The following is a 12,256-nucleotide window of genomic DNA, read 5'->3' on the forward strand; positions in this document are numbered from 1 at the left end:
CATCTGCACTCTGGATGTCGAGAGTATAGCTTGAATCCTCTGCTGTAATCTCCGTCGATGCTGTGTAGCCCCTTTCCTCAATTGTGGCCGTCTGGATCTCCGTAGCTCTAGTGCTCCGTCGATGAGAGTGCCGGTAGTGGTCGAATGAGTGTGGGCCGAGCTCTACAGTGATGGTTGCTCATCTCGCTGTCCCATATCTAGTGAAAAGAAATATGTAATCTGTCTCTAGGACTGTCTCTCTTTGGCTCTCCCCAGTAAATTGTTTATATCTGTGTAGCTCAAGTAGATATAGCCCAAGACATCTCTGATCCTCATAAGTCATGACCCTAGAGAAACGACCGAAACCCTCTCTGAATAAGCAGTTGAAATGGCCCCGTATCTCATAGTACACTGTGCAATGACATATGTAATGTAGCTCTGTCTCTCGTTGTAGCTAGCATAAGCGGCATATCCTGTTGTTTACTGGTATCCCTCTGAATCAACCAGTCTCAATCTCCAGCTGATGTGAGGATGTGCATATTTGACCAATGGCACACCCCAAACCATGAGACATGTGTGTGTCTATGTAGCTGGGTCTAATCACAAACCCATCTCCTGTGAGGTGGAGAAGATGCTCTCTATAGAAAGCCATCTTCGTGCCCAACTTCTCTGGCGGCTCTATCCATGTCCTCCTGGTATCCAGCTGGATCAGGTCCTGACCAATAAGTCTAGTAATCTCCACCCGTGTAAGAGACATCGAGGGTGCTTGAAGAGAGTACTGGAAAGGGGGCAGCATGTCCATGGTGAAGCCATGCGTCTGAAACCATGATGTCATCTGTGCATACCAGCATGAAGTGTCCCTCTAAAGAGCTAACTCTCTGGAAGACTCAAGGGCCAGTCTAGCATGTTTGTCTCTAGTAGTATCCCACAAGCTGTGTACAAAGGAGACTGATCTGGTAAGCGCCTCAATCTCCATAGGAGGGGCAGCTAGCTCCGCTCGAATGATAGCGTGGGGTACGGAGACCTTGGCTCTAATCAATCGAGAGATCATAGATACCAACGGCCTCTTCATACATCTCCAACCATCCTGGCCTACAGATGGTTCCCAAGTATCAAAGAGCCATAACTTTGTCCGGGGTTCCTAGAACTGAACCTACGAACACATCCTCTCCAAGCCTCCCAATGCCACATAAGCTCTAGTCAGTCCAGTCTCTGCTGCTCTCCCCAAAGAAAACCTCGGCCCAGTGAAGACAACCCCAAGGTAGGTGTATGCATCTGTATACTCTACAATCTCCTGGCCATATGTGAAAGTTGGTGTTGATCTCCTGATCCACTGTGGTATGGTGTTAAACACCATAACCTTGGTTTTACCAAGGTTTACAGACAACCCACTATCCTCTGCAAAACCGTGTAATGCATCCAACTGTCGCTGCATACACTCAGGTGAGTCAGAGATCAACACAATATCATCAGCATATAACAACAATGGGATCCACGTCCCTGTCAGCTGGGCACCTCTATCACCCTCTCCATCAATGTAATCAGACACCTCATCAACATACATACCAAATACAGTAGGAGAAAATGGGCAACTCTTTCCCCAATGGTAAGGTGAAATACATCGCATATCCCCACCGGGGTGCGTACATGTCCCATCATTGATCTGTATAGAGCCACAATCCCCCAAATCAACAAAGTGGGCACACCCATCTCCTGCAGTTTGCGCATCAATCGAGCTCTCGGTACCATGTCAAATGCTTTGCGGAAATCCACAAAGCTACAATAAATCCGTCTCCCATGTGACCTACCTCCCCAATGATGGCTCTGAGTGTCAAAATATGATCAAGAGTGGAGAAACCCCTCCTGAAACCTGCCTATCCCTTCCCGTACACCCTCACCCTCTGCCCAATTACTCAACTGCTGCTCAAGAATGGATGCATACAACCGTGTTAATGTGTGCCCAACCATAATAGTGCGGTAATTCCTATGCTCTGTAGGATCACCCGCCTTGAAGATAGGCACAATAGTAGACAACCTCCAAGTCTCAAGTAACCCCTCACACATGGCACGACTGCACAACATTGCAAGAACCTGTATCAGCATATCTCTAGCATGTATAAAGTGCTCTACTACTAGACCATCATGATCATATGCCTTGCTGGTCCTCATCTTGTCAATGGCTCTCTTTACCATCTCAGTGGTAAAGAAGGTGTGTTGGTAGGTGGGCATGGCTATGTAGGATCTGAAAGGGGTCCTGTCGAGGAACCATATATAACGATGTCGTATACTGGCCCCACACATCAAGAGAAGTAATCACTGGGGGAGGGGAATGCTCATGAAAGAATAGCCATGCCTTTCCGGAATCTCTATTCAAGAACAGCTGATACAAGTCTCGCTCCATCTGGGCCAAGTAAGCTCGTTTTTGAAAATGATATATTAACTTCAAAAGGCCAAAGTGACCTATGAGACCAAAAAGTTACAAGTGGTGAATCTGATACAATGTCTGAGTACAAAAAAGAGTACAAAAGAACTAAAAGGGGGTTACTACGAGCTAAGCAACTAAACTAATTGGGGTTGTGTAGGGAGGGGTGAGAGCTGATACAATGAGTGATACAAATCAACAGAGGTAAGTGGATCAAAGTCAAAGGAGATCCCTCATCGGTCGCTGGCGAATCTCATTAATACCCTCCATGGTCCATACTCTGACTGGGTAACTCGCAGGTCGAGCTAAAGTGATCTGGATCCTCTGTTGCAACGTCCGTCGATGCTATGAAACCCCTCATGGGCGCCTGGATCTCCCTAGCTCAGTCGCTCAATCAATCAACGTACCTCTGGCGTGGGTGAGATCTGAACTTTGCTATGACGAATGCTTCTCTGGCTACCCAATGGCTGGTGTAAAGAAATCTGTCATCTGCCTCTGAGATTGGCTCTTCCCTGATGTCCTCAATAAGCTCGCTCTATATCTGCGCAGATCGAGTAAAAACAATCCTAGACATCTCTCGTACTGGTATCTCATGACTCTAGAAAGTGGTCCAAAACTCTCTCTAAACATGCAATGAAAGTGGCTATGTATCTCATAATACATCGGGCAATGACATATGTAGTGCAGCTCTGTCTTTGGCTCTATATGGCATAAGTGACATATCCTGGCCTCTGCTGGTACTCCTCGAAATCTGCCAATCTCGATCCAAAACTGATGCGAGGATGTGCGTATTTGGCCAATAGCACACCGTATCCCATGAGATAAGCGTGTATCCATGTATCCGGTCCTAGTCACAAAGCCGTCCTCCGTGAGTTGGAGCAGATGCTCTCTATAGAAAGCCATACTCAAGGGCTAGCCGAGAATATATGTCTCTAGGGAGGTTCCATAATCTGTGCATAAAGGAGACTGATCTAGTAAGTACCTCGAGGATGAGGGGAGTGGCAGCCAGCTCAGCTCGAATAATCTCATGTGGCACTGAAGCCTTAGCCCGAATCTTCTAAAGGCCTCTCCACATATCTCCATCCATCAGTGCTACCAGATTTGCCATGGTGGTCCATTGAGGGTCCCCGTATCTAAACTCCGTAAAGCATAGTTGAAGCCACTAGAGTGTCAAAAAGCCAGACCTTTGTTTGAGGTTCCTAAAACTGAACCTGCGAACACATCCTCCCAAGGCTGCATAAGCTCGGGTCAGTCTAGTCTCTGCTGCTCTCCTTAATGAAAACACCGCTCCAATGAAGACTACCCAAAGATAGGTGTATGCATCTGTATACTTTATTGTCTCCTAACCATACATAAATGTGGGTGCTGCCTCCTGACCCGCTGCGGTGTGGTGTTAAACACCATAACCTTGGTCTTGCCAAGGGACAATCCACTATCATAGGCAAATGTATGTAAAGCATCTAAGTGACGCTACATCCCCTTCAGAGAGTTAGAAATCAAACACAATATTATCAGCATACAACAACAGTGGGATCCATGTCCCGTGTGGTGCTAAACACCATAACCTTGGTCTTGCCAAGGGACAATCCACTATCATAGGCAAATGTATGTAAAGCATCTAAGTGACGCTACATCCCCTTCAGAGAGTTAGAAATCAACACAATATTATCAGCATACAACAACAGTGGGATCCATGTCCCGTGTGGTGCTAAACACCATAACCTTGGTCTTGCCAAGGGACAATCCACTATCATAGGCAAATGTATGTAAAGCATCTAAGTGACGCTACATCCCCTTCAGAGAGTTAGAAATCAACACAATATTATCAGCATACAACAACAGTGAGATCCATGTCCCTGCCAATTGTGGTCTTGTATCACCATCCCTCTCAATGTAGTTAGAAACCTCATTGATAGCGGGCAACCTGCTTCACCACGATAGTGGATTGAACCAAATCAGATCTGAAGTGCATACATGCCCCAGTACTGACCTATATAGAGCCATGATCCCCCAAATCAACTATGTGTGTACCTCCATCTCCTACAGTCTGCGCATCAGTCTAGCACCAGGCACTATATCGAAAGCTTTGTGGAAATCCACAAAGCTACAATAGAGCCATCTCCCATGTGGTCTCCCCTCCTCAATAATGGCTCTGAGTGTCAGAAATTAGAATGCGATCAAGAGTAGAGAAACCCCTCCTGAAACTTGCCTGTCATGCTGCCCATACACCCTCTTGCTCTACCCATCTACTCAACTGCTGCTCAAGGATGGATGGGTACAATCGTGCCAATGTGTGCAATCATAATAGTGCGGTAATTCCCAAGCTCCATAGGGTCCCCTGACTGAAGATAGGTACAATGGTAGACAAACTCCAAGTATCAGGTAGGCCCTCACACATGGCACGGTTGAACATCGCTTCTAGAAGCTCTACAAGCATATCTCTGACATGTGTAAAATGCTCTGCTACTGGGCCATCATGATCATATGCTCTCCTGGTCCTCATCCTGTCAATGGCCTTCTTTACCATCTCGGTAGTAAAGAAAGCATGTGTGTATAGGCATGTCTCTCGAGGGTTCCGAAAGAGGTAGCTGCCCTCGAATTTGTGTAAAGGGATGATGCATACTCACCCCAGACTTCCGTAGAAGTCATGGTTGGAGGGGGAGAGTGTCCATGAAAGAGTCACCATGCCTCGCCTGAAGCCTGGCTCAAAAATAACTGGTATAAATCCTGCTCTAGTCGAGCTAGAAACACCTACTTCTTCCATCCCACTAAGCGCCAAGAAGCAATCTGTGACTGCCTGTGAGTGATGACTCTCAGAAGTACCTCCCTCTGAAGCCGGGCTCTAGTCTCTCTACACTCCTCATCATACCAATTGTTCTAGGGTATGGTCCCTAAACGTCGTCTCTACCCAGTCTCAATGTGTGGGTATGCCTTTGATGCCGCATCTTGCAATGTCTCTGCCAATATATAAGTGAGCTCCTCTAGAGGTTGCCTTGGCTCCTGTGTGTATAGGCGTCTATAGATCCCATCTATGTATACAGAGTCAATCCCCGATGTGAATGTATATTGAGTTGGTGTTGTTGCCCATGGTATGTGTGTTGCCCTAAACACAGAAGGAGATGGTCATTGTCAAAAGGGCATGATCCACTGCTACACAGATGAGCCGAAGCTCAATTGTGAAGCCCTCGATACAAGAGACAAAACTCGGCTGAGCCATAATATAATCCATTGTGCTAGCCCCATGTCTATGTGGAAAACAAGTAAAACTAGCTGCTAGCGGAATCCTCTGAAGGCCATTAAGTATGGCCACCCCATGTGCACTACCCATATCCGTCAAGTATCTCCCATACTCCGTAACCTCCACATTCTGTGAGCATCTATCCAGCCCCATATCCCCAGTGTCGAACTCTCTCAACATCTCCTTTGAGGTATCATAGAAAACCGTCTCATGGTTAGTCCCCCTAGAAGGTGTCCCATTATCTATCCCCATCAACTCCATGAGCTCCTTCACTTCCTTGTCGATTTGGTCCCGGTCTTTGAGGATGGTTATCCTTACATGCAAAACACGTATGCATCTCTGTTGTTCCTCTTCAAGTGTCATGTTGATGACGGTGTTACATTGTGATGCTTCAGGCGCTTGCATTGGCTCAGTTCTTAATCAAGAAGGCCACGCAATGTCTTATGAAAGTAGACGACTTCGTGATGCGGAGCTTCAAGCTTCCATCTATGAGAAGGAACTCATGGTAGTTATTCATACTCTCTCAATTTGGAAGCACTACCTTTTGGGAGCAAATTTTCTAATGAAGACGGATCATCAAAGCCTTCAGTACTTTCTCTCCCAACGTAAGTTCTTTGAGAAACAAATGCGATGGGCCAATTTCCTCTCCATGTTTCACTTCCAATTACTACACACTCTGGAAGCAAGAATGTAGTTGTTGATGCTCTTTCTCGATGGCCCAAGTAAATGCTATAATGAGCATACATCATCAGGAGTTGGAATCTCTACCCGAGATGTATCTTGACTCCGACTTCGGTGAAATCTAGCAACAGCTACAAACTGGTACTGAAATTTTTCCCTACACTAAGGATGGTTATCTTTAGTTTCACCAGACTCTATGTGGCACGACCACTTAGAACAAAGGTGAAGGATGAAGCACATCTTCTCCTTACGCAGGACATAGAGGTATCATGTCCACAAAACAAGCCTTAGAAAGATACTTTTATTGGCCAACACCATGAGCTGACATAGACAAATACGTCAGAGAATGTGTACCATGCCAAAAAGCTAAGTATGATCGCTATAAAACTCCTAGCTTACTTCAGCCTCTACCGGTACCTCAGGTACCCTCGCAAAGTATTACCATGGATTTGCCACAAACTCCAAATGGAAATGATGCAAACTAGACTATCATATACAGATTCAGTAAACAAGCTCATTTCATTCCAGTAAGAAAGACCATCAAAGCTTATGTGATTGGAGGGCACCATGTGCCAACGAAAAAGTACAAACAAGACAGCTTTAAACACTTCAAACAACTGAATTGCGAGAGAGTGCATGACACACAAGACGGGGAGCGGTGGAGTTCCACCCCAAGAGAGCACTGCCTCAAACCTTGACGCCCCTTTCGGTATTTCTTTACATTACTTGAACTCAGTACAACGGCAGCGGCACGTATCTGCACCTTCACGCAGAAGCCTGCCAGATAGAGAGCCCTTGCCACATATTTAAGGGCCCTTGTCTTGAAAAGCAATTTACATAAAAAGCTTCAAGCCTAAAAGCATCTGATCCTAGAAAAGCTAGGGCCAATAGGGATGTCTGTACGTTTTGCCACATCATCAGCTACCAACACAATTCAAAGAAGTCCGTATAACCTACCACATCATCAACACAAATCGTGGGCATCCATACAATTGCCATGTCATCATGTTTTTAGGCAAGATTTCTGTGTGTGTGTATATTGGTCCTTTATTTATGGCCCCTAGGCACTTCGGCCCCATCAGACGGGGTCTTAAGAGTTGGTAGGAATTTCTTTGTAGAAATTACCCCAGTCGGCGAAGATCTATAAGTTGGTAAGACTTCTTCTTCCTTTGATGCTTCTCCTTAGGATTTAGGCCCCTCGGCCGAGATCTCCAAGTCGGCTCAGGTCTTCACTGGCTTGACACGTCAGTAGTTTGTGACAACCCCCCTTCTTGAAAGGAGAATAATCCTCCACAATTCATATATCTGCAAAACAACTCAAGCTAGCACAAACACATCCAAGGGTCATTCGAAGGGATGATCAGTTTTCTCATTCCAAATCGAAGCTCTTGATATTTCGGCGTAGTAAAATTAGCATCACACCCAGACCGCATTGATCTGTGATGGGTGTCTCGATGTACTAATAATTACATACCCAAGCAATCTCGCCCAATTAGGAATATTCGGTGGTTGGCACATCACAATGCAACACAAATGCTCACATATGCATGTTACAAGACATAGAAACATAGATTCGTCGATTAACACTCCCTTTGCAAATAACCATCTTCCGGGCCATAAGTTGTTCAACAACTCCCTCATCACTCCTCCCGCAAATAACCTAAAAAGGTTTGGGCCATGAGATATAGAGGCCTTTTACAACCAAACGCTCCCCAGACAGCAGCCTGCGTCGCTTGGAGGTGCTGAGAGTAACCACTACTCAAACTTCTTAATGCTCCCCCCGTAAATAACCATCCAGGTCCGGGGCATGAGTAACAAGAACAATACTCCCTCTGTAAATAACCACAAAGGTCCGGGGCATGAGTAACAAGAACAATACTCCCTCTGTAAATAACCACAAAGGTCCAGGCCATGAGAAAAAAATAACACTTTTCAAACATTCAAAAGTCCCCCAGCAAATAACCACAAGGGCCCAGGCCATGAGTATATGCAAGCAGTCTTAAACAATAATTTCTTCGATACTCCTTTCGGGAGAAAATCACTAATCATTGAAACCATTATTAAAACCACAGTCAAACAAGCCGGTCCTTTGGCTATTCAATGTAGAACCGGTATGCTTTCAAAAAAGCACACGACTAGAGCTCTGATACCACCGTAACGGGAGGGCACCACGTGCCAACAAACAAGACATCTTTAAACTCTTCAAACAACTGAAATGAGAGAGAGTGCATGACACACAAGACAGGGAGTTCCACCCCAAGAGAGCACGGTGCCTTGAAACGCAACACACGAGAGGATCTCCCAGTTACATAAACCGCCTATGGGCACACGTCGAACGAACCACCCGACCATAGCCACCATACAAGGACGTAAGAGTGCGCCTATAAGACCAAGCGTCCCATACCACCCGGCCTCACCTCCTTGAGGTGACCTCGCGCACTCCTAGCCTCACGGGCTAATCATTGGCACTCTGCCAGTGGGGGGTCAATGATTACTAATGAGGCCTTGGCCTCCTTTTATAAAATTGATTGGCCACACTAGCCAAGTTCACACTATGTCTGCTCGGACATTGGACACCCATCTCGACGGTGTCATAGACTCGATCCACTCTCTTGTAGGCGGGACATAACATACTCCCCCCCTTAAGAACCATTGATGTCCTCATTAATGTAGTGGGGATATTGAGCTTTCAAAGCTTTAACTAATTCCCAAAGAAGCAAACTTTTCAAACTCACCCTTCCATATAATTAAGTACTCATCATAAGCACTCCAGCACGAATGAAGCGTACGGTGATCTAAAACAGCCTCTGGCTCTCGAGGAATAATTCAATTTGGATATCCCATACATTTTCCTCGATAGGCACAACAATGTCAGTTTCACCTAATTCTTCTTTAAGGCGGCTGACATGAAACACTAGATGTAACTAACATCCGAAGGAAGAGTCAATTTATAGGCAATTTTGCCAATTTTCTTTGTGATCAACGATGGACCACAAAATCTAGCTGAAAGCTTATATGCTTTCCAGTTCGCATGGTGTTGGAATCCTTGGGTATCTTCAGATAGACCCATTGTCCCACATCTATAGTCCTGGGAGATCTCCTTTGATTAGCATAAGTAGTAACTCGATCAAGAGCTGTCCTTATATTATCCTTAGCCAATTCAAGCATATCTCTTGCATATCATACAAAGCTTCGCGATCTTGACTTTCTCTAAGCCAATAACAATAAGGAATTTAGGCTCAAATCCATACATCAGCATGAATGGGCTAAATCCAATGGCAAGATGCTTGCTACTATTATAGGCAAACTCTAATTGTGGAAGGTACCATTCCCAATCAAACTGCCCATGAGAGACATAAGCCCTCAACATGTCTTCTAATGCCTGATTCATCATTTAATTTGTTTGTCGGACTCAGGATGATCAGAGGACAACATACTCACTTCGTCCTAAGATGAGCAAACAAATCTCGCCAAAATCGCCCATGTATCCCAATCATTGCTCTGGCAAACTATATAGCTTATAAAGCTGATCAACAAATAAAACCGCCAACTCATGGCTTTTACAATCGACTTTGTTGGTATAAATCTTACCATTTTTGTGAGTCGATCAACCACAAGCCAAACGGCATCATTGCCATGACTAGTATTTGGCAAACCAACAACAAAATCCATAGAAATACTACTTGGCATCAAGCATTTCCAATGGATGTAGCAGGCCAGCTTTCGTAAGGGGCTCTGACTTGTTGACCTAACATTGAGTGCATCTCTTCACATAGCTCTCTATGTAAGAGCACATCCTCGGCCAATAGAAATATCATTTGGCCAACTCTAAAGTTCTCTGGATACCTGGGTGCCTAGCACTAGGAACGTCATGGCATTCAAACGAAATCTTTTGTTGAACCTCATCAATTTCCAACACGCAAACTTTTCTATTTCTAAACGATAGTCCACCTCTAATGGAGTATTGTCTCTGTCTCATCTCTCCAACACGACTCACTTGGGCCTCTGGATCACCCAAGCCTCTATGCGAGTCACGCCCTACTTCGACCTTGTTCCATATCTTGCCAAAGTGGCTATCGAAACGACATAGCCCTTCGGAAGAGAGAGAGAGAGAGAGAGAAATCCGTCAAGATTTCAACAATAGACAAAGAATTCACCTTAGTAATCCGGCGAGTGCGTCCGCAACTGAATTGCTGGATCCTTTCCTGTAGTGAATCTCAAAGTCAAATTGTTGCATAAGTTCAACCATCAAGCCTTCCGGTCTCTCAGGTCACCTTGATCACAGACATAGGGCAAAGAGTGATGATATGTCCATGCAACAAAGGTAGAGCCGTACAAATAATGCCGCCACTTCCTCAAAGCGTGGACCACAGCGTAAAGCTCTTTTTCGTACATTGGATAACGCATTTCAACGTCGGAAAGTTTCTTACTTTCAAATGCAACAAGACATCCATCCTGATTTAGCACCGCACCAATCACATAATCACTAGCATGCGTTTCAACTACAAATGGCTTGCTAGGACCCACAATATGCATTATTGGCACAGTAGTCACCAAGTGCTTTAGTGTCATCGACACGCTCATTCGAGACAACCCGGGGATTACCTTTATGGTGAGACCTGAAGTCTTCAGTCCTTCCACCCCTCCTTTAAGAAGTTGTGTAAGCGGAGCAGCAACTCTAGAGTAATCCTTGATAAGCTTGCAAAAGATCCAATTCTAGACTTTACTCGGCATATATTCTTCAAAATGGCTAATTTCGTACTTTATCCAACTTCTCAGCAAACTCCGTTGTGAGTAATAATATGACCAAGATAAAGAAGCTCTTTCTTAAAGAATTCGCACTTAGAGGCTTTGGCATAAAGCTTCTCAGTTCTCAGTACTTCGAGAACGGCACATATATGCGTAAGATAATTGGGAAAACTTCAACTGTAAATCAAGATGTCATTGAGAAATACAACAACGAAGTTGCCGAGAAACGGTCTCAACAATTCATTCATCATTTTTTGAAACATAGCAGGAGCATTGGTCAAACCCATTTTAGGAACGTCTTCCAGTTTGATTCGTCTCTAATGATAGCTCGATCACAGGTCTATCTTCGTAAAGAAAAATGCTCCATGGAGTCGATCTATGAGATCATCCATACGCTCAAGCGGATGCTTATTCTTGACAGTGAGCTTATTCAACCCCTTGTAATCCACTCAAAAACGTAGTGTTATCCTTTTTTCGAGAAAGTAACACAGGCACTCCCCACGGAGATTTACTTGGCCAAACAAATCCCCTATCAAGATAATCTTTCAGCTTTCGCCGAATCTCGTCCTCCTCGGTTTACTAAACCAATAAGGTTGCTTTAAAAAAGGTTAGACTACTGGCCACCACTTCAAAGGCATGATCTACTCCTCTTGAAGACAGTAAGTCAGAACGTTTGGTATGTATGTTGATGACGTGTTTGATTACATTGCCAGAAAGGGTGATAGAGGTGCCTAGTTGGCAAGGACGTGCATCCCATTGTTGTTATATGCTAATGATATTGTGTTGATCTCTAACTCACCAAAAAGTATGCAACGACCTATGGATGCATTACACAGTTTTGCAGAGGATAGTGGATTGTCTGTAAACCTTGGTAAAACCAAGGTTATGGTGTTAAACACCACACCACAGTGGATCAGGTGATCAGCACCAACTTTCAAATATGGTCAGGAGATTGTAGTGTATACAGATGCATACACTTACCTTGGGGTTGTCTTCACTGGGCCGAGGTTTTCTTTAGAAAGAGAAGCAAAGACTAGACTGAATAGGGCTTTTGCGGCCTTGGGAGTCTTGGAGAGGTGTGTTCATAGGTTCAGTTCTAGGAACCTCGGACAAAGTTATGGCTCTTTGATACTTTAGTAGCCTCAGCTATGTTGTATGGGGTGCAGATATGGGGACCTTTTGTAGGC

At 44.9% G+C, this 12,256-nt stretch overlaps 1 protein-coding gene across 18 annotated transcripts in view; it reads right to left on the bottom strand.

The window, feature by feature from the left end:
• The window catches only part of LOC147456139 (uncharacterized), a 187,461-nt gene that overhangs the window by 60,111 nt on the left and 115,094 nt on the right, over positions 1–12,256 (bottom strand). The window lies entirely within an intron of this gene.

Source organism: Adiantum capillus-veneris, chromosome 6 (assembly GCF_014529385.1).
Source record: "Adiantum capillus-veneris isolate H3 chromosome 6, ASM1452938v2, whole genome shotgun sequence".
In the NCBI taxonomy this organism is placed as follows: Eukaryota; Viridiplantae; Streptophyta; class Polypodiopsida; order Polypodiales; family Pteridaceae; genus Adiantum; species Adiantum capillus-veneris.